Below are 27,441 nucleotides of genomic sequence, written 5' to 3'. Positions count from 1 at the left end.
TTCCGTGTGAAGTAAGAGACACAGGAAGAGACAAGTATCAGTATCATATGGTATCACCTCTAGGTGTAATCTAAAGATGGATACCACGGAACTTCTTGCCCGGAGACAGAGCCTCACAGACTTAGAAAAGAAACTTCTAATCACCAAGGTATGAAGATGTGGGGCATGGAGAAATGAGTTGCTTCAGACTAATATATGCACACTATTAGTTATAAAATAAATGACCAGGACCTACTGTATAACACAAGGACACTTACTCCACACTCTGTAATAACCTATATGGGAAAAACTCAATATGTATTAACAGAAGTGAAACTAGTTGTGGATAAAAGGGAAAAAAACCACCCACAAGACTAATTCACCTATATACTCCAGTTCAAATGATGAGATAAAAACAGCAAAAGCAAAAAAGAAATGCTGACTATTTTCCTGAGGACATAGTGACCTGGACTGGTGTCATCCCTGGAACCTGATTAGCTTGGGTCCCAAGGCTGGAGTGTCCTGGGGCTGAGGGAGCTGGGAGCATGTGGCAGGCAGTGTGCTCCAACAATGAACCTGGAGTGCCTGTTGCCCTCCAGATACATGTGGGATAATTTAAGGGATTGGAATTAACATATACACATTAATATATATCAAATAGATGGTCAAAAACTACTTACCGAATAGCATAGAGAAGTTTTTTGAACACACAGTGATCATCTATAAGTGAAAATGAAACTAAAAGAGAATACATAAATGTCTGTGTATTAATATAACTGAATCAAGTTCCTGTACATCTGAAACATGCACAACATTAGAAATCAATTATATTCCAATAGAAAATAAGGAAATTAGTTTTTCAAAAAAGTGCGGCATGAAGAAGTGCTGCCGCCTTGTGGCCATTGTCTGTAACAACACCATGGAGAGCTGCGCTGCTGGGCACATTCACAAGGATTCAAAGTCTAAGTTAGCTGTCAACTGAAAAATGTAGTCACACCTGAGAGTAGAAAGTTATTTTACTTGGTGGGAATATTTACAACTCCAAGCCTGGGAGACAGCATCTCAGTAGCTCTGAGAAAACTGCTCCAAGGAGGCAGGAGGGGGAATCAGGCTATATACAAGTTTGCAACAAAGGGAGCAGGCAGTCTGAACAGCAAAGATCAGATATCAAGTTAAGGAATTTAACATTCTATGTATGGGAAGATGCAAATCTTAGGCTTATTGTATTCATTCCTTTCTTATGCACCTCAGCTATCTAGGGCTAATCCTGTTTCTTCGTTCACCTTGCCGCTTCCATTCCCAGCTCCTCAGCAATCACCTTGGGTTGGGGGGAGAGGTGGCAGCATCCGCTGGATCTCAGTTTTGGGAGCCCCCTTTTTCTTTCTTTCTTTCTTAATTGAAGGATAATTGCTTCACAGAATTTTGTTTTATGTCAAACAAATGAATCAACCATAGGTATCCATATATCCCCTCCCTTTTGAACCTCCCTCCCATCTCCCTCCCCATCCCACCTGTCCAGGTTGATACAGAGCCCCTGTCTGAGTTTCCAGCGCCTTACAGCAAACTCCAGCTGGCTGTCTACTTTACATGTGGTGATGTAAGTTTCCACGTTGCTCTCTCCACACATCTCGCCCTCTCCCCTCTCTCCCCGTGTCCATGTGTCTGTTCTCTATGCCTGTCTCTCCATTGCTGCCCTGTAAGTAAATTCTTCAGAACCACTTTTCTAGATTCTGCATATGTGCGTTAGAATACAGTATTTGTCTTTCTGACTCACTTCACTCTAACAGGTTCTAGGCTCATCCACCTCATTAGAATTGACTCAAATGCATTCCTTTTTATGGCTGAGTAGTATTTCATTGTGTATATGTGCCATAGTTTCTTAATCCATTCATCTGTGGATGGACATCTAGGTTGCTTCCATGTTCTAGCTTTTGTAAATAGTGCTGCAATGAACAATGGGATACATGTATCTTTTTCAACTCTGGTTTCCTCAGGGTATATGCCTAGGAGTGGGATTGTGGGGTCATATGGTGGATTTATTCCTAGTTTTTTAAGGAATCTCCATTTCACGTTCCATAGAGAGTGTATCAATTTACCTTCCTACCAACAGTGCAAGAGCGTTCCCTTTTCTCCACACCCTCTCTCCAGTGTTGTTTGCAGACTTTTTGATGATGGCCATTCTGCCTGGTGTGAGATGATATCTCACTGTAGTTTTGATTTCCATTTCTCTAATAATGAGCAATGTTAAGCACCTTTTCACTTGTTTGTTAGCCATCTGTAAGTCTTCTTGGAGAAATGTCTGTTAGGTCTTTTTCCCGCTTTTTGATTGGGTTGTTTTTCTGATATTGAGTTGTACAAGCAACTTTTATATTTTGGAAATTAATCCTTTGTCAGTTGTTTCACTTGCTATTATTTTCTCCCACTATAAGGGCTGTCTTTTCACCTTGCTTATAGTTTCCTTTGCTGTGCAAAAGCTTTTAAGTTTAATCAGGTCCCACTTATTTACTTTTGTTTTTATTTCTGTTACCCTAGGAGGCGGGTCATAGAGGATCGTGCTTTGATTTATGTGGGAGCCCTCATTGACATTTGGGGGCCAGAAATCACTGATGGCTGTGACATTTCTTGTTTATTAATATGGCAGGAGATATTTTCATTTCACAAAGTAGAAACACCTGCCCTCCTAAGGCATGGAGAAATGCCTTAGGGGTAGTCATTGGAAAAGCATTCAAAACAAGGCAGGCATTAATGAAGCCAATTTCAAGAAGTAAGTATAACTCACACCCTTTAAAATAATCACAAGAAAAGATGTCAACATCACTATTTATTCAGTTCAGTTCAGTCAATCAGTCGAGTCTGACTCTTTGCAACTGCATGGACTGCAACACCACAGGCCTCCCTGTCCATCACTAACTCCCAGAGTTCACTCAAACTCATGTCCATTGAGTCAGTGATGCCGTCCAACCATCTCATCCTCTGTCATCCCCTTCTTCTTCTGCCTTCAATCTTTTTCAGCATCGAATCTTTTCAAATCAGTCAGTTCTTCACATCAGGTGGCCAAAGTATTGGAGTTTCAGCTTCAGCAACAGTTCTTCCAATGAATATTCAGGACTGATTTCCTTTAGGATGGACTGGTTGGAACTCCTTGCAGTCCAAGGGACTCTCAAGAGTCTTCTCCAACACCACAGTTCAAAAGCATCAATTATTCGGTGCTCAGCTTTCTTGATGGTCCAACTCTCACATCCATACATCACTACTGGAAAAACCACAGCTTTGACTAGATGGACCTTTGTTGGCAAAGTAATGTCTCTGCTTTTTAATATGCTGTCTAGGTTGGCCAAAGCTTTTCTTCCAAGGAGCAAGCATCTTTTAATTTCATGGCTGCAGTCACCATCTGCAGTGATTTTGGAGCCCCAAAAATAAAGTCTATGACTGTTTCCACTGTTTCCCCATCTATTTGCCACAAAGTGATGGGACCAGATGCCATGATCTTGGTTTTCTGAATCTTGAGTTTTAAGCCACCTTATCGCTCTCCCCTTTCATTTTCATCATGAGGCTCTTTAGTTCTTCTTCACTTTCTCCCATAAGGGTGGTGTCATCTGCACCTCTGAGGTTATGATATTTCTCCCAGCAATCTTCATTCCAGCTTGCGCTTCATCCAGTCCAGAATTTCTCATCATGTACTCTGCACAGTTAAATAAGCAGAGTGACAATATACAGCCTTGACATACTCCTTTCCCAATCTGGAACCAGTCTGTTGTTCCATGTCCAGTTTTAACTGTTGCTTTGTGACCTGTATACAGATTTAACAGGAGGCAGGTCAGGTGGTCCAGTATTCTCATCTCTTGAAGAATTTTCCACGGTTTGTTGTGATCCACATAGTCAAAGGCTTTGGCATAGTCAATAAAGCAGAAGTAGTTGTTTTTCTGGAACTCTCTTGCTTTTTTGATGATCCAACGGATGTTGGCAATTTGATCTCTGGTTCCTCTGCCTTTTCTAAATCCAATTTGAACATCTGGAAGTTCACGGTTCACGTACTCTTGAAGCCTGACTTGGAGAATTTTGAGTGTTATTTTGCTAGCATGTGCTGCTGCTGCTAAGTCACTTCAGTCGTGTCCTACTCTGTGCGATCCCATAGACGGCAGTCCACCAGGCTCCACCATCCCTGGGATTCTCCAGGCAAGAACACTGGAGTGGGTTGCCATTTCCTTCTCCAATGCATGAAAGTGGAAAGTGAAAGTGAAGTCACTCAGTCATGTCTGACTCTTCTCGACCCCATGGACTGCAGCCTACCAGGCTCCTCTGTCCATGGGATTTTCCAGGCAAGAGTATCGGAGTGGGTTGCCATTGCCTTCTCCAGCTAGCATGTGAGATGATTGCAATTGTGCAGTAGCTTGAACATTCTTTGGCATTTGAAAACTGACCTTTTCCAGTCCTGTGGCCACTGGTGAGTTTCCCAAATTTGCTGGCATATTGAGTGCAGCACTTCCACAGCATCATCTTTTAGCATTTGAAATAGTTCAACTGGAATTCCATCACCTCCACTAGCTTTGTGCATAGTGATGTTTCCTAAGGCCCACCTGACTTCGCATTCCAGGATGTCTGGCTCTACCTGTGTGATCAAACTATCATGGTTATCTGGGTCATGAAGATGTTTTTGTACAGTTCTTCTGTGTATTCTTGCCACCTCTTCTTAATATCTTCTGCTTCTGTTCAGTTCAGTCGCTTAGTCGTGTCCAACTCTTTGCGACCCCATGAACCACAGCACGCCAGGCCTCCCTGTCCATCACCAACTCCCGGAGTTCATTCAAACTCATGTCCATCGAGTCAGTGATGCCATCCAGCCATCTCATTCTCTGCCGTCCCCGTCTCCTCCTACCCCCAATCCCTCCTAGCATCAGACTCTTTTCCAGTGAGTCAACTTGTCACATGACGTGGCCAAAGTATTGGAGTTTCAGCTTTAGCATAAGTCCTTCCAATGAACACCCAGGATTGATCTCTTTTAGAATGGACTGGTTGGATTTCCTTGCAGTCCAGGGGACTCTCAAGAGTCTTCTCCAGCACCACAGTTCCATACCATTTCTGTCCTTTATTGTGCCCATTTTTGCATGAAATGTTCCGTTGGTATCTAATTTTCTTGAAGAGATCTCTGGTCTTTCTCATTCTATTGTCTTCCTCTATTTCTTTGCCTGGATCACTGAGGAAGGCTTTCTTATCTCTCCTTGCTATTCTTTGGAACTCTGCATTCAAATGGGTACATCTTTCCTTTTCTCCTTTGCCTTTCACTTCTCTTCTTTTCACAGCTATTTGTAAGGCCTCCTCAGACAACCATTTTGCCTTTTTGCATTTCTTTTTCTTGGGAATGGTCTTGATCACTGCCTCCTGTACAGTATCACAAACCTCCGTCCATATTTCTTTAGGCACTCTATCAGATCTAATCCCTTGAATCTAATTTGTCACTTCCACTGTACAGTCATAACGGATTTGATTTAGGTCATACCTGAATGGTCCAGTGGTTTTCCCCACTTTCTTCAATTTAAGTCTGAATTTGGCAATAAGGAGTTCATGATCTCAGCCACAGTCAGCTCCCGGTCTTGTTTTTGCTGACTGTATAGAGCTTCTCCATCTTTGGTTGCAAAGAATATAATCAATCTGATTTCGGTATTGACCATCTGGTGATGTCCATGTGTAGAGTCTTCTCTTGTGTTTTTGGAAGAGAGTGTTTGTTATGAGCAGTGCGTTCTCTTGGCAAAACTCTGTTAGCCTTTGCCCTGATTCATTCTGCACTCCAAGGGCAAATTTGCCTGTTACTCCAGGTATCTCTTGACCTCCTTCTTTTGCATTCCAGTCCCCTATAATGAAAAGGACATCTTTTCTGGGTGTTAGTTCTAGAAGGTCTTGTAGGTCTTCATAGAACAGTTCAGCTTCAGCTTCTTCAGCATTACTGGTCAGGGCATAGACTTGGATTACCATGATATTGAATGGTTTGCCTTGGAAATGAACAGAGATCATTTTGTCATTTTTGAGACTGCATCCAAGTATTGCATATCAGACTCTTTTGTTGACTATGATGGCTCCTCCATTTCTTCTACTACTACCCACAGTAGTAGATATAATGGTCATCTGAGTTAAATTCACCCATTCCAGTCCATTTTAGTTCACTGACTCCTAAAATGTCGACGTTCACTCTTGCCATCTTCTGTTTGACCACTTACAGTTTGAGGTCAAACCACTTTCTAGGTTGCTATGCAATATTGCTCTTTACAGCATCGGACTTTACTTCCATCACCAGTCACATCCACAGCTGGGGCTGTTTTTGCTTTGGCTCCATCTCTTCATTCTTTCTGGAGTTATTTCTCCACTGATCTCCAGTAGCATAATGGGCAAACTTGGGAGTTCATCTTTCAGTGTCCTGTCTTTTTGCCTTTTCATATTGTTCATGGGTTCTCAAGGCAAGAATACTGAAGAGGTTTGCCATTCCCTTCTCCAGTGGACCAATGTTTTGTCAGAACTCTCCATCATGACCTGTTCATCTTGGGTGGCCCTACACGGCATGGCTCATAGTTTCATTGAGTTAGACAAGGCTGTGGTCCATGTGATCAGATTGGTTAGTTTTCTGTGATTGTGGTTTTCATCCTGTCTGCCCTCTGATGGAGGATTAGAGGCCTGTGGAAGCTTCCTGATGGGAATGACTGACCAAGGGGGAAACTAGGTCTTGTTCTGATGGGCAGGGCCACGCTCCGTAAACCTTTAATACAATTTTGGAGGAGTCTGCTCACCAGAACCCTATGCTCCTGGGAGGGGTCTGTGAACAAGCACCCTCTCTGTACAGCAGGCATAGAGTCACTTAGCAACTTCCCCGTAGGCAGCACTGGGATGAGATGAGAACCCACCCTGGGCCCATCCAGGGGGAAGAGGGCAGGAGGCGGGTGCTGGCCGCCATGCTGTGTGTGGGAGGTCCCACAGGTACCTGTTGGTTCTTGCACCTGACAACCATGGAGACCTCCCCAGGACAGAGAAAACAGCCTGCCCCAAGCAGTGGGAGCTCCTGGTGACCCTGCAGGGGATGTGAGAGGGAAGGACCTGGCTGGAGGGGAGTGAGCGCCCAGGCAGAGCCATGGAACTCGGGGCCCGAGGGGGCCTTTCTGGTCTGAGCTGGGAGTGGACGAGCAGGTGGTAAGTGTGATCCAGGAAAGCAACCGTGGTGATGTGAGACTGAATCCACTTCAGAGTGACAAGCCTTTCAGATGAGCCCAGAAACAGGACTGTGAGACAAGAGTCCTGATAAAAGAAGGTGACTGAGTCCCCCTAAGATGAGGCTCGCTGAGCTGCTGCCCCGGGAGAGGGTGAAAGAGGCAGATGTGAACGTGCTATGAATGAGCAGTCACCCTGGGCAGTGGCAGGCACAGACCCCACCCACTCCATGGCTGCCCATCTGTCCTTCTGGGTGGGTTACTTGGCTCCTTGGAGCCTCAGCCTCTCAGGCTGCTCGTGGGGTGACAGTAGCATGGACTGACTAGTCATTTGCACAAAATAGGGCAGAAAGGGGTCTCATGGAAATTCCACAGAACATTATCAATATGGGACTCATGGCCCCTGTTTCCTGCATGTCTGTCTTCAGGATCCAGAGAGCAACTGTGAGCAGACTTGTAGCAGAGCCTGGGATGGGCTTGGTTTTGGTGGTTGGTGGAGTGACCACTCTTGTCCCCAGGCCCTGCCAGCATTAGCTCTTCAGGCTCTGGGTCAGGGAGCCCGTGGGGTGTGGGTCCAGCTGTGCCCACCAGGGAGGCCTGGAGAACTTGGCAAGGAAGCACTATGGTGGCCATCACCTGTGCAGAAGCTTCCAACCCAGGGTCCAGTGGGAACTCTTGTCCTGCACGTAGGTTTCAAATCCACAGCACACATGTGCTTCTAGCGGCTCTGTTTGTTTTCTACATGTAAAGTCCTCATACCCAGTACATCCACAGCCTGTGAAAAGGCGGCCCATCTGATCTGGCTCCAAGTGATGCTTCTGGGTCCCTCCTGACGCCCAGCAGCCAGTGTCACCAAGTCAGACTGTCAGGTGGTGTCAGGGTGTGGGGACGAGAGCACACAGTCCAGGCCCAGGAGGGGCTGCACTGTCCATGGAGCTGCTGCTGTGGCTGTAGGTGCACCCTCCACCCACCCCACAGGCAGAGACCACAGTCCCCTTATAGATTTTTACCAAGTTAGCCCTATGGACCCTGCTCAGGCCCTAGCTTGGCCAAAGCCTCTCTGCCTTCAACAAGGAAGGTTTCTTTTTTCCATTCAGGTTCAAGTAGGTAATCATGAAACCAAAGCTGAGACCAACTCAGCACAGACTTTATTCAGGGGCCAAAGAGTGGAAAAGTGGGAACAAAGTTCACAGTTCAACTTCTCACCCACCTGGAGAGAGTGGTTTGATTTTAAACAGCAAAGACAAAGGGAGGAAGAGTGAGGCTAATGCTGGGGAGGCAGGTACATTTAGGGCTTTTCCAAGTTAGTGGGGTGCCGCCTCCTTTTCACCTTTTTTTGGTTCTTCATGTTGGGTCATGGCCAATGGTTGGTGGGTCATTTAATATAATGATCAAGTTAGCAGCGAGCGGGGACGTGAAGAGATCTTAATTCCCTGCCGAGGAACTGAACATGGGAAACCTGGATAAGAACCAGGAATCCTAGCCACCAGACCAGTAAGGGCTAGAGGCTAGAAGCTATTTTTCCCCAGATCTTTGCCCCAATGAAAAATGCTTTTACCATGGAGGCAGAAACTGTAAATGCAGGTGCAAAATTTATTGTTAGAGACATAGCTTAACAACAAGTGGGAGAGCACAGAGAAAAATGGTTAGTTAAGATAGAAGCAAGGCAGAAAAGGGTGTGGGCGCACCACCCCCCCCCCCCAGTGAGGGGGCACACAGTAAAGAGGTAGTTAAGTCATCTACAGAGGGCAGTTCTTCCAGGTCTTTGGCTACCTTCAGCCCAATTATCTGGTTTCTTTTCCCACACCTGACCTACCCTGGGACCCTCCCCTGGATGCACACTCACCCCTCAGCCAAGATGGAGCTCGAAGTGAAGGCTTCTGGGAGGAGCAAGACTCATTATGGCCTGGCATTATCTCGAGTTCTGACCCACAAGAAGCCTTTCTGTGCATGTGTAGGGTCTCCGTTGTTCCAAGAGTGGGGGGCAGAGATCCCTGAATCCTTTACTCACACAGGCTTTTGCCCCCACTTTGTCCTTGCCGTGACTATCACCTGAAGGTGTTTACAAGAGACAAACACTGGCTATTTACTCAGTTGTTACTTCCATTTCAGAGGGCAAACAGGAGGTTGATTGTAAATACTCATCTATCTCTTCTCTCAGAAATGTTAACACAGTTGTAAGCATCCAGCCTGAAGGCCACTTCTTTGTGTCACACGAAATGCAAACAGGAGGCCAGTTATAAATGTCTAACCTGGAGCCCATCTATCTCCTACATCAATAGTATACTAAAATCAACATACTATGAGACTTGGGGTCTGCTGGACGTCAGATTCATTGCCATCTTGGTCCTAGTGAGGTAGAAAAATATTAGGTAGTCAGTGTAGGGTCAACAGAAAACAAGGCCTTGGTTTCTTCTTCTAAAAATCTAATTCCAATCTTCACTTATTTTTCTCATGAGCATTTCACTCCAGTAATCTATAACCATACTGGCTGTTCCAGTTTCTTGACATTCAAAGAGAATGCCTCCATGCCCCCTTGACCTGAAGGCTATAAATCACCCAAACCCATGACAGGACAATCAGAAACTGATCAAGGTGAAAAACACCAGGTGGCCCATTAACTTTAGAACATACATCTGGTCCTTAGACAATGGCCTGAAGTCAGGAGAAAAGGTAAGGGGATGGAGACTCAATATCAGAAGAAAATTCAAGAACTGGGAGATCAAAAAGAGGGCCATAAAAATTGACACACTGACATGATGATTTTTTAAACTGATTGGCCAGGGATTACATACATCAGGACCCTAGTTCAGTTCAGTCACTCAGTCGTGTCTCTTTGTGAGCCTATGGACTGCAGCACGCCAGGCCTCCCTGTGCATCACCAACTCCTGGAGCCTGCTCGAACTAATGTCTATCGAGTTGGTGATGCCATCCAACCATCTCATCCTCTGTCATCACCTTCTCCTCCTGCCTTCAGGAGGAGAATGAAGGCACTGGGGATGCCTTCAATCCTTCCCAGCATCAGGGTCTTTTCCAGTGAGTCAGTTCTTCGCATTAGGTGGCCAAAGTACTGGAGCTTCAGCTTCAGCATCAGTCCTTCCAATGAATATTCAGGACTTATTTCCTTTAGGATTGACTGGTTGGATCTCCCTGCAGTCCAAGAAACTCTCAAGAGTCTTCTCCAACACCCCCAGTTCAAAAGCATCAATTCTTCAGTGCTCAGCTTTCTTTACAGTCCAGCTCTCACATCCATACATGACTACTGGAAAAACCACAGCTTTGACTAGCTGGATCTTTGTCAGCAAAGTAATGAATGTCTCTGCTTTTTAATATGTTGTCTAGGTGGGTCATAGCTTTTCTTCCAAGGAGCAAGCATCTTTTAATTTCATGACTGCAGTCACCATCTACAGTCATTTTGGAGACCCCCAAAATAAAGTCTGTCACTGTTTCCACTGTTTCTCCATCTATTTGCCATGAAGTGTTCATGATCTTAGTTTTCTGAATGTTGAGTTGTAAGCCAGCTTTTTCACTCTCCTCTTTGACTTTCATCAAGAGGCTCTTTAGTTCTTCGCTTTCTGCCATAAGGGTGGTGTCATCTGCATATCTGAGGTTACTGATTTCTCCCGGCAATCTTGATTCCAGCTTGTGCTTCATCCAGCCCAGGGTTTCTCATGATGTATTCTGCATATAACTTAAATAAGCAGAGTGACAATATACAGTCTAGATGTACTCCTTTCCCGATTTGGAACTAGACTATTAATAAGAACAAAGCAACCAAGGGATGCTTAACTTTGTAGTTTGGATGAAATGAGATTTTGGTATAGCTGGATGGGACCCCTGTTGGATTACCAGACCCTGTTTCATGACAGATTAGTAGGTAATCGGCTGATAAAATTTCAATTAAAAAAAATGGGAGGATAAAATGGACAGCAAATAATCAAATGCAGATCAGAATCCTCCTGATTCTTTTGACTAACTTAGTGCTGGGAGGAATGGCTAAAACAAAGTTTGGCATAACTGTTTCTCCTCAAAAGGACATTTAGCCTCATTGTAACAGGTTAATGTATAAATGCTATGGCTATTGAAGAAACAGTAAGCTGATTCTACTGTTCATAATTCTAAAAAGGTGTAAAATCCTCACTGCAGGCTTCATGCTACATGAATAAATAAAGAAAGAACATGGAGCCTCCATTTTCATGCAATTAACAAATAATCCATAGACTGCTTACATATTGGTACATATGACTTATATTTCATGTATAATGAATTGCTAGAATAAATCTGTTTTGATTTCATTTGCAAAAGTAAACAAATATGAAGCAAGCAATGGAAGTTTCATGAGATTATTTGATGGGGATGGTAAATCAATAAATGCGCTGTTAACAGTTATGATCAACACCTCGAATTTTCAAACGTTGGTCATTACTGTTCTTACAGTCAAAACACAGTGATGAATTTTCACTCCATTGCCATGTTCCCATTCCATGTAAGAATAGTGATGACATTCATTGTATTCTGTTGTTAGTTTTATAAGGTTTTTCTTCAAAATCTTCATAAATTTGTAGTGGGCTTGGATTTACTAACATGGTAGAATTGGTTGTGTTATCCTAATGAATTCTGATGAGTGATTTGGGGGATTTTTTTTTAATATATAGCGTAACTGTTAGTAGTTTTGGGTAATGCAACATCCATGGCTACTAAGCAGGATGCTGAGGTTTGAGTTAAAAATTGTCTTAGGTATATTTCCTTTGTAATGATGGAAATACAGATTAAAATCACACTGCAATATTTGTTCACATTCACTAGATGATTGTAATCAAGATCAAAGTAGTACCAGCAATGTAGGAAACTGGAAACCTGACACTTTGCTTGTGGACATGGTGGATATGGAAAATAGCACAGACTATATGTACAATAGTTTGGCATTTCCTCAGAAAGATAAAAATATACTTACTGTTTACTTCACTAACTCCATCCTTGGATATATACATCAATGAACTAAAACAGATGTTCAAACAACAACCAGTACACAAACATTCATAGCAACATTATTCACAACAGCCCAAAGGTAGAACCCATTCAACTATCCATCAGTGGACAAATTAATATGCAAAACAGGGTACATGCAAAAGCTTCAATAATATTCTACTATACAAAAAATACAGTGAAATGGTACAGCCACTGTGCAAGACATTAAAGAAATTCTTCAAAAACTAATAAATGGAATTAACATACAATATGTCAATTCCAATTCAGGTTATGTACCCAAAAAATCTGAGAAAACATGCTGATAAAAATAAACATATTTCTATACTCATATTTCTATAGCATTATTCACACTGGCCAACAAACAGAAGGAATCCAAGTGTCCATGGACAGACAATTCCATAAACAAACTGTGGTATACACACAGTGGAATATGATTCAGCCTTTAAAAGTAGGTAATTCTGACAATGCGGATGAACCTTATAGTCATTATGTTAAGTGAAACAAACCAGACCAAAGAAGGACAAACATTCTGTGATTCTGCTAGTATGAGATAGTGGAATCAACTCAAAGCAAGTCAAATTCGAAGACAGAACAGGGGTTGAAAAGAGCTGATGTTTCATGGACACAGTTTCACTTGGGGAAACTGACTTCCCATGACATCTCCAAAACCTGATACATAAATAACTGGAAACCATATGCAATCAAATGAAAGTAGAAAGAAAATTTTTACAATTTACACCAAATTCACTCAAACTTCTCAACAGACAAAATGCGAAGCTGTATCTATACAGTACCTGTTTTGCTTATGAATTTTAACAAAAAAACAAAAGTCTATCCAAAAAAAGGATATAAAATTTATAACATGACCTTTAAAAAATTAAAAAATAAACTCGTAAAAGACCTTATTCAGAAAACCTAAACACAAGCCACAAACAGAGAAATACATTTACAAAATACATATCTGATAAACACTTGTACTCAAACAATACCAAAAAACCTGGAACAAACAACCTCATTAAAGATGTATAAATGTGAACATCCGGCCAAAGAAAACATACAAATAGTAAATAAACATATCAAAAATACTAAAAAAAATCATTTTTCATTAGGAAATTACAAATTAAAACTACAATGAAGTACCATTGCACACCTATTAGAACCAGTAAACTCAAAAAAAAAAAAAAAAAAAAAACCCAGGGGCTTCCTCAGTGGCTCAGTGGTAAAGAATCTACCTGACAACCCAAGAGACTCAAGCTCAACCCCTTATCCGGGAAGATTCCACACGCCTCAGAGCAACTTAGCTGTTTTTCCCCAAAGCTAAACAAGGTTCACTTGAGGATTGAACACTGCATGTCTAGTATTTAGAAAAAGGCTTTGAAAAAGTATCCAAACAAAAACTATCTTGCAGTCAGGCACAGCAGCTCTACTTGTAATAGCTACAAGCTTTCAAATGTCAGGATGTCTTCCATAGATGACTGTGTAAGGAAATGGACACAGCCAAAGTGAGGGGGAGCAAATGCTACCCCAAAATACACTTTTTCAGCATGAGAATTATTTAGAGCTAAGTTTTTTTTAAGAGGACACATGATCATCTTTGAAACCCAAGTCAAGATGGCTCTTCAGAGAGTCACATTTACAAGAGAAATCTCCACTTCAAAGGAAGTCTCTATACCAGATAGAAGGAAGACAGTCTTGAGAAACTATTGATAGGAAAGGCTAAGATATAAATCTATACAACAACCACGCCCTCCCTTTCTTGTTTTTATTTTTTTAATATTTATTTTTTTTATGTGGCTGCACTGGGTTGACCTTCCCTGAGGCAAGCCAGATATTTAGCTGTGGCATACAAACTCTTGGCTGTGGCATGTGAGATCTAGTTTCCTGACCACAGACTGAACCTGGGCCCCGTTCTTTGGGAGGGCAGAGTCTTAGCCACTAGAACACCAGGGAAATCCCTGTTTTGTTTTTAGATGAAGACGGTGTCTAAGGTGATATCCTGGGCCATTTCAAGCACTTCAAGCACTGACTCAACTTCCTGGATTTCTCCAAAGCACACACAAGGTACAAGGTAAACTGGTCTGCACAAATGAAGGTAGTTCATACTACAACACTGTACACTTACAATGATTTAAATGGTAAATGGCATGTTATCTATTTTTAATTACAATGGGAAAAGAAAGAACGTGGTATTGATACATGTTATAACATGAATAAACACTACAAATATCTTTAGTGAAAAAATCCATACAGAAAAGGCCACTCAGATCACATATTCACCTTGACTGCTTTAAATCCACAAGGTTATCCAAGTGACTGAAAATTTCAGTAACACTCCAAACAAAAATTAGAGGAGGATGGGAAAAAGATACATTCATATACTTGGACAATTGCTGAAAATAGAAGCAGGCCTGTGGATTACATTATAATTTGGAAACCATGTGATTTCCTGATTACAGGGGTTATGTGCTGGTGACAGAGAATGAGATGGCTGGATGGCATCACCGACTCGATGGACATGAGTTTGAGTGAACTCCGGGAGTTGGTGATGGACAGGGAGGCCTGGCGTGCTGTGATTCATGGGGTCGCAAAGAGTTGGACACGACTGAGCGACTGAACTGAACTGTGCTGGTTCCACAGAAAAATGAGCCCATTTTGGATAAAACACATAGAGTATTTTAGGTGATGTGGCAAATGTATTTTCACCATTATTAGGAGTTTTCTGTACATTTTAAATTCAGTCAATTCAGTTCAGTAGCTCAGTCGTGTCAGACTCTTTGTGACCCCATGAACTGCAGCACACTAGGCCTCCCTGTCCATCACTAACTCCCGGAGTTTACTCAAACTCACATCCATTGAGTCGGTGACACCATCCAACCATCTCATCCTCTGTCATCCCCTTCTCCTCCTGCCTTCAATCTTTCCCAGCATCAGGGTCTTTTCAAATCAGTCAGTTCTTCACATCAGGTGGCCAAAGTATTGGAGCTTCAGTTTTAGCATCAATCTTTATAATGAATATTCAGGACTGATCTCCTTTAGGATGGACTGGTTGGATCTTCTTGCAGTCCAAGGGACTCTCAACAGTCTTCTCCAACATCACAGTTCATAAGCATCAATTCTCCAGCACTCAGCTTTCTTTATAGTCCAACTCTCACATCCATACAGGACTACTGGAAAAACCATAGCTTTGACTAGACAGACCTTTGTTGGCAAAATAATGTCTCTGCTTTTTAATATATTGTCTAGGTTGGTCATAACTTTTCTTTCAAGGAGCAAGCGTCTTTTAATTTCATGGCTGCAGTCACCAACTGCAGTGATTTTGGAGCCCCCCAAATAAAGTCTCTCAGTTTCCCCATTTATTTGCCATAAAGTGATAGGACTAGATGCCATGATCTTAATTTTTTGAATGTTGAGTTTTAAGCCAACTTTTTCACTCTCCTCTTTCACTTTCATCAAGAAGCTCTTTAGTTCTTCTTCGCTTTCTGCCATAATGGTGGTGTCATCTGAGTATCTGAGGTTATTGATATTTCTCCTGGCAATCTTGATTCCAGCTTGTGCTTCATCCAGCCTAGCGTTTCTCATGATGTTCTCTGCATATAAGTTAAATAAGCAGGGTGACAATATACAGCCTTGACGTATTCCGTTCTCAAGTTGGAACCAGTCTGTTGTTCCATGTCCAGTTCTAACTGTTGCTTCCTGACCTGCATACAGGTTTCTCAGGCAGCAGTGCCGAGTAAATCCTGCCACACTAAGACCACGCCCACGTGGAGCCGCAGATTCCTTGCTCTCCAGTGCCAGGGCACCTGTGGCCTGGAGTCCCCTCTCCTGCAAACGCCAGGGAGGAAGTGGCGCCCTTATAAAGCCGAGAGCAATATCCCGGCGCTCGGATTTCCTCTGCGTGGAGACTGAGACCAGTACGACCAAGAGGCCTGCTTGGCAGCCCTGACTTGGGCCCGGGTGCGCTGCTAGCTCCTGCAAACAACACAAGTTTTTAAATGGAAAAAGGACTGGAATAGTCCTTTTTGTATGTCTTCTCCAGCAAAGACATACAAATGGTCATCAAACATGTGAAAAGATGTGAAACATCATTACCCATGATGTAAATGCAAATTGACACCATAATACCATATCCTCCAATACCAGAGCACCTACAACCAAGAAAACTAAAAGTAACAAAATGTTGGCAAAAATGTAGAGAAATTAAACAGTTTCTCATGGGCAAATGAATAAGCTGTGGAGACGGTGGTGAGAATATGTGTACAACAAAGTGAGGGTAGTTAATGCTATAGACTGCACTGAAGTGGTTTCAATGCTCAATGTTATATATTTCTAATTGCAATGAAGAGATGAGTGAAGCAGTTATGATACATGTTACAACACGGATGAATACTGAAGACATTAAATCAAATAAGTCACACACAAAAGGCCACCCAGGTCCTAATCATCCTGTGTGCTTTAAATCCACAAAGGTTTTGAAAAGGAGGGAAAGTGTCACCAGTAGTTGCAGAAAAAGAAAACTGAATAGCATGGGAAAGACTTCTGTACAGCTGGGGCAAGGGTGAAGGTTGAAGGGGCCTGTGGATAGGATTAAAAGGTGGAACCATGAAATTTCCTCTTTGGGGGTTTCTGTGCTGCTTCCCTGGTAGGATATCCCAATATGGGGTAAAACACATATGTGACCTGGCAAATGGGAGTACTTTGTACTGCTACTTACACTTTTATACACTTGAAATGACCAGAAGGTAAACTACTTTTCAAAAGAACGACGTCAAAACCGTGCTTAAAAAAAAGCAGAGAAGGCATCAAACTTCATTACAGAGGCCAAGCCTTAATCAGATTCAGCTCACCCAAAGTGGTGATGCTAATTGCTGTTAACAGGAGTCCACGTGTTATCAAGATGCTTGGGGGGGAGATTATAATAGGGGCCACTATGTCTTGGGTGTTGCGGGAGACTTCGATGTAGTAGAAATAGTGGGATATCTGTATTCAAGTTTTCCACATCAAGCCGCAAAAAAAACTGTTAGAATAAATGAATTCAGTAATACTGCCAGGTACAAAAATCAGTTGTCTTTCTATACACCAATATTTGCCAATAGAATGAAAAATCAATCACTTCCCTGGTGGTTCAGTGGTTCAGAATCCACCAGCCAATCCAAGGACATGGGTTCTATCCCTCATCCGGGAAGATTTCACATACCATGGGCCAATTAAGCCCGTGAGCCACAACTACTAAAGCCCGCGCTCTCAAACCCATGCTCCTCAACTAAAAAGTAGCCCCACCCCAATCCAGCTCACCACAATTAGAGAAAGCACATGCAAAGTAACAAAGAGAAAATAGGAAAACAATCCCAAATAATACCTAGGTATAAATTTAACTAAGGATGTGAAAGCACACTGAACAGACACAAATAAATGGAAAGCTATCCTGCGCTCAAGGACACAAAGAATATGGTTACAGTGTCCATTCTACCCAAAGCAATATTCAAATGCAAAACAAACCTGGTCAAATTTCAATGGCATTTTCCACAGAAACAGAACAAACATTCTGAACATTTGTATGGAAACACCAAGGCCTCTGAATAGCCAAAGTTGCTCTGAGAAAAGAGAACAGGCTGAAGGCATCTCCTCCCAGACGTCACCCTATGTGATGTAGCTAATTCACCAAAAAAGTGTGGAATTGGCCCAAAAATGGGCACACAGAGCACAGGAACAGAACAGAGAGACCAAAAATAACCCTACAGGCATGTGGTTAGTTAACTCACAAGAAAGGAGCCAAGAACACATGCCGGGGAAAGGGCAGTCTGCTCAATAAACCGTGCCACACACCAAAGAACACTGTGCTCCGTCTATACCACACACAAAAAGCCAGTATGCAGATGAAAAAAATACTGTGGACTTTGACAGGGCCTACATGGGGGCTCATGATTAAAATGGCTCATTATGTTGACCTCGCAAACAAAGAATAAAATCACAGTGACCCTTGAGACTGACCAAATTGCCCAAACGACATTCTGTTGTCCCGCGGGTGCCTACCTTCTCAAGGCTAGGAGACCACTGGATTCCAGACCTCCGGCTGTATGACCACAGGACTTAACTACAGGCTAAAAATTAACCACCCCTTCAGAGAATTTTTCATTGGCAGGGTATAAGAAAAACCTCGACAGAAAAGGTTCTAACCAAGGGCCAGTCACCCTCTCATTTCCCTCTAATAAATTTCCTTGCTTGCCTGACTGCCCGGCTCGCTCCTTTTTCTCCACACTCATCTTACATTCTGGTGCCAGGAGGGAAGATCCACCACAACTGGGAGGGCTCCTCTCACGAGCCCACCTCCGGTGGTCCCCTCCCCAGATCTTGCCGAGAAACTGAGATGAGCCCCAGGACAGGACTCTCCACTTGCCTTGCTGGACTGACATCCACACACCGGCCTATATTTCATCCATCGGTTACAAAGGTGAGTGAAATCCCATTCTCTCAGGTCCTCTCTCTCTGGCCTTGTTTCCAAGTCCCAGCACTAGGCGGGAGGATCCCCACGGCCCTTTGGCCCTTGGCCTTGTGCCCGGTCTGACTGTGAAATCAGGGACGCCCATTTCAAAGCAGACTATTGTCACTTTCTGAGAAGGTCCTGAGAATGAGGATGGCTTTTCTCTTGGACCTTTCTCCTCGCTGTCTCACCCTTGTCTACCCTTCCTATTCAGCCACAATGGGAAATTCTCAATCCCAGCCCTCAAAATCTACTCCTCTAGGATGCCTTCTCTGAAACTTAAAAGCCTTGGGCTTCCAAGGGGAGTTAAGACCAAAAAGACTTATTTACTATTTTAACACTGTCTGGCCACAATACAGACTTGATAGTAGGTCCCAATGGCCAGAAGACGGAACTCTCTAATACTCTATGGGATCTCGATAACTTCTGCCACCGCAAAGGCAAGTGGTCAGAGATCCCTTATATTCAGGCTTTCTTTGCTCTTCGCTCTCGACCCTCCCTCTGTGAATCCTGTTCTACTGCTCAAATACTCTTAGCCGACTCTGGGCCACATCCTCCTAATACAATGTTTCCCAATCCCTGTTCAGACTTTTCTTCTTCCTTCGACCCTTCTGACCACAGCTCACCCTTCTCAAGGGAGCTCCCCCTTTCGCTCCCAATCCCATTGCAGCCACTCTAGATCCAGTTCCACAACTTCCACCTTCCCTCCTCCCTCCCTTTCTCCTTTTCAAGCACAGGCCACAGCTGCTGCAGCTCCAACACCCCCTCCCCTGCCTGTGCTGGAGGCAAACTCTGAGACCTCAGCCCCACCCTCGACCCCAAGGGTCCCAAGTTTGTACCCTGACCTCCCTAGATCCCCTCCCCATACCAGGTCCCGAACAACTTTAAAGCAGGAAACTTCATGGCAGGACCACACTCCTTTCCCTGCTCTTCTCCTCCCTTTATCAGAAGGCGTTTTTGTTTGGGTTCATGCCCCATTCTCCCTTATCGACCTATCTCAAATCAAAAAGCATCTTGGCTCCTTCTCCTCAGATGCCAGATAATTATCTAAAAGAATTCAGGTATCTTATCCAGTCTTATGACTTAACCTGCCATGATATTTACATCATACTTTCCTCCACTCTTCTCCCAGAAGAGAAAGAAAGAGTATGGTAAGCCTCTCAGGCACATGCTGATGAGATACACATGTCCCCAGAGATGATCCCAACTGGGATTATCAGGCAGGGAGACCTGGGCAGGCAGCCTGTAATCACATGGTTGCTTGCCTCATTGTGAGCCTTCAAAAGGCAGGACATAAAGCCATCATCTTTGATAAGCTCCAGCTAGTAACTCAAGGACTAGACGAAAACCCGGCACAAATTCTAGCCAGGTTAACGGAAGCCCTACAAAAATAACAGACCCCACTTCAGCAGAGGGCACCATTGTCCACAACACCCATTTTATCTCCCGGTAGTCCCCAGATATCCAACTAAAAAAGGCTGAAGGCAGCCCTCAAACCCTTGAACAAGGCCTTTTAAAATTAGCCTTTAAGGCTTTCAAAACAGGGAAGAACAGGCAAAGGTAGAGAAGGCCAAACGAAATCAGGCCAAACACCACCTTTTAGCTGCTGCTCAACATGGCTCTAAGCCTCCATCAACCAACAAAGACAGGAAGCCACCTGGGCCTTGCTTCAAATTTGGCAAAGAAGGTCACTGGGCCCGCTCACACCTAAAGCCGAGGCCCCTTCCAGGTCCGTGTCCCAGCTGTGGCATAAAGGGACATTGGAAAGTTGACTGCCCAAATCCCCCTCTAGAGATCCAGACACCCCCTCTGGTCTCAAGCAGGGGTCCTCTGACCCAGCTCTGCCCAGACTCCTTGGACTTACCTTACAGACTCTATCAAATTAAAGAATTCTACTCAGAAACCTTATTCTGAAAGTCTAAAGACAAGCCACAAACTGGGAGAAAAATATCTGTAAACCACATAGCTAATAAAGAATTTGGACTCAAAATAGACTAAGACCTCTAAAATAATCCCATAAAAAATGGGTAAGAATCTGAACAGACTCCTGACCAAAAGATATATACAGATAGTAAACATCACATAATTAGATTAAAAATATCCTAAGAGTGAAAGTGAAGTCGCTCAGTCATGTCCAACTCTTTGTGACCCCATAGACTGTAGCCTACCAGGCTCCTCTGTCCATGTGATTCTCCAGGCAATAGTACTGGAGTGGATTGCCATTTCCTTCTCCAGGGGATCTTCCCAACCCAGGGCTCGAACCCGGGTCTCCCACATTGCGGGCAGACACTTCACTGTCTGAGCCACCAGGGAAGCCCACTAGGGGATTACACCTTAAGAGATATCACCCTACACCAATCTGGCCCGCTAGACTCCATATATACGACAATGTCAAATGCTGCAAAGCGAGGAGCAACAGGAACTCCCCCTCACTGCCAGTGGGACACGTGCACAGCCACCTTGTCACGCAGTTGGGCAGTTTTCTCCAAAGCCGAACAAGCCTCACTTTGGGATTCAACAAAAGGTCAGTTCAGTTCAGTCGCTCAATCGTGTCCAACTCATTGCAACCCCATGGACTGCAGCACACAGGCTTCCCTGTCCGTCAGCAACTCTCGGAGCTTGCGCAAACTCATGTCCATCAAGTCGGTGATGTCATCCAACGATCTCATCCTTGTCATCCCCTTCTCCTCCTGCCTTCAATCTTTCCCAGCATCAGGGTCTTTTCCAATGAGTCAGTTCTTCACATCAGGTGGCCAAAGTATTGGCGTTTCAGCTTCAGCATCAGCCCTTTCAATGAATATTCAGGACTTTAGGATGGACTGGTTTGATCTCCTTGGAGGAGATCAACAATAGTGCTTCCAGTATTTAGAAAATGGCTTTGACAATCCATGCCCAAACGCAAATAAGATGGACTTACGCATAGCAGCACTATTCAAAATAGTTAAAAACTTGAAGAAATCAGGATATTCTTCGATAGATGAGTGCATAAGCAAATTGGGGTATGTCAAGGCAATTAGAATGTGTTAGTCACTCAGTCGTGTCCAACTCTCTGCGATCCCATGGACTGTAGCCCCCCAGTCTCCTCTGTTCATGCAATCATCCAGGCAAGAATACTGGAGTGGGTTGCCATTCCCTTCTCCAGGGGATCTTCCCCACCCAGGGATCGAACCTGGGTCTCCTGCATTGCAGGCAGATTCTTTACCAGCTGAGCTACAGAAAAGAACTCAAACAGAATATGCCACCCCAAAATATGCCTCTCTGGTGTAAGGATCTTTAACTCAGCTTCAGGAAAAAAAAAAAAAAATCTCAGAAAACTAAGTAGCAATTGCCCTTTTATGAAGGACATTTTCAACAAAGAAATCTCCATATTTAAGGGCTATCCTTCTTGGCATCAAAAATACAAGGATAATTAAAACTCAAGTAACTCTAATCAGTGGTGAGGTCCCAACTTAAATCTGCAAACAACCATACCCTTTCTTTACTGTGTTTCGCATGATAATCTGCCATAACTGACTTCACCTCCCAATGCCTTTCTTCTGTTTTTAGCTGAAGATGTTATTTAAGGTGATGGCTTTGGATGTTTCAGGGAGTAACTCAGTTTTACTTGTTCGCAACCTGTATACGGGAGGTATTTGTTGTAGTTGTTTTAGTCACTAAGTCATGTGTGACTCTTACAATCCCACTGACTGTGGCCTGCCAGGCTCCTCTGTCCATGGGATTTCCCAGGCAAGAATACTGGAGTGGGTTGCCATTTCCTTTTCCAGAGAATCTTCCCCACTCAAGGATGAAACCCACCACGTCTCCTGTATTGCAGGCGGATTCTTTACCACAAAGCAGCCTGTGAAACAGCACCTGGATTATCTCTTTAGTTACAGCATCAAATACATTTGGCACTGACTACATACAAACCGCGACGCGAGAGACGCCGGCCCCGGCGGCGCAGACGCGACGCGAGAGACGCCGGCCCCGGCGGCGCAGACGCGACGCGAGAGACGCCGGCCCCGGCGGCGCAGACGCGACGCGAGAGACGCCGGCCCCGGCGGCGCAGACGCGACGCGAGAGACGCCGGCCCCGGCGGCGCAGACGCGACGCGAGAGACGCCGGCCCCGGCGGCGCAGACGCGACGCGAGAGACGCCGGCCCCGGCGGCGCAGACGCGACGCGAGAGACGCCGGCCCCGGCGGCGCAGACGCGACGCGAGAGACGCCGGCCCCGGCGGCGCAGACGCGACGCGAGAGACGCCGGCCCCGGCGGCGCAGACGCGACGCGAGAGACGCCGGCCCCGGCGGCGCAGACGCGACGCGAGAGACGCCGGCCCCGGCACAACGAACCACGCAAAGAGGTGCGGCCGTGAGGAGCTACCCCACGCCTGAGGCCAGGGCCGGTGGCCGAGAGGAGCTACCCCATGTCCAACAGGCGGTGGCTGCGCGGGCGCAGGAGGGCCGAGAGGAGCTACTCCGCGTTCAAGGTCAGGAGGGGCGGCCTCGAGGAGATACCCCTCACCCAAGGTAAGGTACAGCGGCTGCACTTTGCTGGAGCGGCTGTGAAGAGATTTTCCACGACCAAGGTAAGAGAAACCCAAATAAGACGGTAGGTATTGCTAGGGGGCACCAGAGGGCGGACAGACTGATATCATAATCACAGGAAACTAGCCAATCTGATCATATGGACCACAGCCGAATGTGGTCCACTGGAGAAGGGAATGGCAAACCACTTCAGTATACTTGCCTTGAGAACCCCATGAACAGTAACAAAGGGCAAAATGATAGGATACTGAATGAGGAATTCCCCAGGTCAGTAGGTGCCCAGTATGCTACTGGAGCTCAGTGGAGAAATAACTCTAGAAGGAATAAAGGGATGGAGCAAAAGCAAAACCAATACCCAGTTGTGGATGTGACCAGTGATAGAAGCAAGGTCCGGTGCTGTAAAGAGCAGTATTGCATAGGAACCTGGAATGTTAGGTCCATGAATCAAGGCAAATTGGAAGTGGTCAAACAGGAGATGGCAAGAGTGAACGTCGACATTCTAGGAATCAGTGAATTAAAATGGACTGGAATGGGTGAATTTAACTCAGATGACCATTATATCTACTACTGTGGGCAGGAATCCCTTAGAAGAAATGGAGTAGCCATCATGGTCAACAAAAGAGTCCAAAATGCAGTACTTGGATGCAATCTTAAAAATGACAGGATGATTTGTTTGTTTCCAAGGCAAACCATTCAATATTACAGTAATCCAGGCCTATGCCCCAACGAGTAATGCTGAAGAAGCCGAAGTTAATCGGTTCTATGAAGACCTACAAGACCTTTTAGAACTAACACCCAAAAAAGACGTCCTTTTCATTATAGGGGACTGGAATGCAAAAGTAGGAAGTCAAGAAACACCTGGAGTAACTGGCAAATTTGGCCTTGGAGCACGGAATGAAGCAGGGCAAAGGCTAATAGAGTTTTGTCAAGAGAATGCACTGGTCATAGCAAACACCCTCTTCCAACAGCACAAGAGAAGACTCTACACATGGACATCACCAGATGGTCAACACCAAAATCAGATTGATTATATTCTTTGCAACCAAAGATGGAGAAGCTGTATACAGTTAGTGAAAACAAGACCAGGAGCTGACTGTGGCTCAGATCATGAACTCCTTATTGCGAAGTTCAGACTGAAATTGAAGAAAGTAGGGAAAACCACTAGACCATTCAGATATGACCTCAATCAAATCCCTTATGATTATACAGTGGAAGTGAGAAATAGATTTAAGGGACTAGATATGATTGATAGAGTGCCTGATGAACTCTGGACGGAGGTTCGTGACATTGTACAGGAGACAGGGACCAAGACCATCCCCATGGAAAAGAAATGCAAAAGAGCGAAATGGCTGTCTGAGGAGGCCTTACAAATAGCTGTGAAAAGAAGAGAGGTGAAAAGCAAAGGAGAAAAGGAAAGATATAAGCATCTGAATGCAGAGTTCCAAAGAATAGCAAGGAGAGATAAGAAAGACTTCCTCAGTGATAAATGTAAAGAAATAGAGGAAAACAACAGAATAGGAAAAACAAGAGAGTTCTTCAAGAAAATTAGAGATTCCAAGGGAACATTTCATGCAAAGATGGGCTCGATAAAGGACAGAAATGGTATGGACCTAACTGAAGCAGAAGATATTAAGAAGAGGTGGCAGGAATACACAGAAGAACTGTACAAAAAAGATCTTCACGACCAAGATAGTCATGATAACGTGATCACTGACCTAGAGCCAGACATCTTGGAATGTGAAGTCAAGTGGGCCTTAGAAAGCATCACTACGAACAAAGCTAGTGGAGGTGATGGAATTCCAGTTGAGCTATTTCAAGTCTTGAAAGATGATGCTGTGAAAGTGCTGCACTCAATATGCCAGCAGATTTGGAAAACTCAGCAGTGGCCACAGGACTGGAAGAGGTCAGTCTTCATTCCAATCCCAAAGAAAGGCAATGCCAAAGAATGCTCAAACTACCGCACAATTGCACTCATCTCACACGCTAGTAAAGTCATGCTCAAAATTCTCCAAGCCAGGCTTCAGCAGTATGTAAACCGTGAACTCCCAGATGTTCAAGCAGGTTTTAGAAAAGGCAGAGGCACCAGAGATCAAATTGCCAACATCCGCTGGATCATGGAGAAAGCAAGAGAGTTTCAGAAAAACATCTATTTCTGCTTTACTGACTATGCCTAAGCCTTTGACTGTGTCGATCACAATAAACTGTGGAACATTCTGAAAGAGATGGGAATCCCAGACCACCTGACCTGCCTCTTGAGAAACCTGTATGCAGGTCAGGAAGCAACTGTTAGAACTGGACATGGAACAACAGACTGGTTCCAAATAGGAAAAGGTGTACGTCAAGGTTGTATATTGTCACCTTGCTTATTTAACTTATATGCAGAGTACATCATGAGGAACGCTGGGCTGGAAGAAGCACAAGCTGGAATCAAGATTTCCGGGAGAAATATCAATAACCTCAGATATGCAGATGACACTACCCTTATGGCAGAAAGTGAAGAGGAACTCAAAAGCCTCTTGATGAAAGTGAAAGAGGATAGTGAAAAGGTTGGCTTGAAGCTCAACATTCAGAAAACAAAGATCATGGCATCTGGTCCCATCACTTCATGGGAAATAGATGGAAAAACAGTGGAAACAGTGTCAGACTTTGTTTTTTTGGGCTCCAAAATCACTGCAGATGCTGATTGCAGCCATGAAATTAAAAGACGCTTGCTCCTTGGAAGGAAAGTTATGACCAACCTTGATAATATATTAAAAAGCAGAGACATTACTTTGCCAACCAAGGTCCGTCTAGTCAAGGCAATGGTTTTTCCCGTGGTCATGTATGGATGTGAGAGTTGGACTGTGAAGAAGGCTGACCGCCAAAGAATCGATGCTTTTGAACTGTGGTGTTGGAGAAGACTCTTGAGAGTCCCTTATACTGCAAGGAGATCCAACCAGTCCATTCTAGAGGAGATCAATCCTGGATGTTCATTGGAGGGACTTATGCTAAAGCTGAAACTGCAATACTTTGGCCACCTCATGCGACGAGTTGACTCACTGGAAAAGACTCTGATGCTGGGAAAGGTTGGGGGCGGGAGGAGAAGGGGACGACGGAGAATGAGATGGCTGGATGGCATCACCGACTCTGTGGACATGAGTTTGAGTGAACTCCGGGAGTTGGTGATGGACAGGGAGGCCTGGCGTGCTGTGATTCATGGGGTCGCGGAGAGTCGGACACGACTGAGCGACTGAACTGAACTGAACTGAACGTACAAAATCTTAATCTGCTCCAGTGCTAAAAATCATTATCCCAATCATGCTCATACGGCTGCAGTGTCAGTGAAAAGGACAAAAAAGAGCAATGAGTTTTTCCCCTTTCCTTTCCTGAGGACAAGAAGATAAAGAGAACAGTGAGCAGGTCTGAACATTCCTAGTTCCTAATTCTGAATGTGTGTAACCGAGTTTGCTTTTCTGCCCCCTAACTCTGCAGGAGCTACAATTCACATGTTTTCCTTGGATTCTATGCTAAATACATCCCCTATCTGGTGTTTACCCTTACAACACCCTTCCCCTTGTAGAAAGAAAGAAGGCTGCAGAGCCACTGAACTGCCAGACTCAGTTACTGGGTTACTGAAGCCAGTTTATGACTGAAAAAAATGCAAGAGGAAGAAAAAAAGATCCTATCACCTTTGTTTCTCATCACCAATTCCTGACTATGAGCCCTTGCCTTATAGAAGCTCCTAGACTCTTCATGGGGCGGGGGGGGACGACACCGTTCTTGAGGCACGAGCCTACTGTGTTCCCCTCTCTGCCAGCTGAGAATTAAAGCCTCCTTTCTATTTCCTCCAAACTCTGTCTCAGCTTCAGTGGGGAAAGAAGGCCAACATTTCGGCCAACAACAATACCACTAACCCGATTATCAAAAATCACATAATCTGGATTAACATCACCACTCATAGCCTACTAAGTAGTCTCACAAGCCTACTCCTGCTTAAACAATTCAATGATAACAAAGTTCCAAAAGGAAAGCTGAGGTTCTGGGCTTTGGTTTGAGACAGATGCTGGATTGGGGAAAATAGCAGGTTCTGTATCACTGACAGCCATGGGACATGAAGGCCAAGGAAGGAGGGGACTGAAGGTCAGGAGCTGCAACCACCTGTTCAGTCCTTGCGGTCCTCCCACGACAGCAAGAAGCCCTTCACTTGCAAAAGGCACCCTGGTGGTGGGGGTGCAGGAGTCATGCCTGTCCCCTGGCTGCATTCCTCACCCAGGCCCCAAGAACAATATTGCTCATTTATC

Source organism: Moschus berezovskii, chromosome 15 (assembly GCF_049115385.1).
Source record: "Moschus berezovskii isolate FMDL1 chromosome 15, NW_MosBer_1.0, whole genome shotgun sequence".
Classification (NCBI taxonomy): domain Eukaryota; kingdom Metazoa; phylum Chordata; class Mammalia; order Artiodactyla; family Moschidae; genus Moschus; species Moschus berezovskii.
This window is presented reverse-complemented; position numbering follows the sequence as displayed.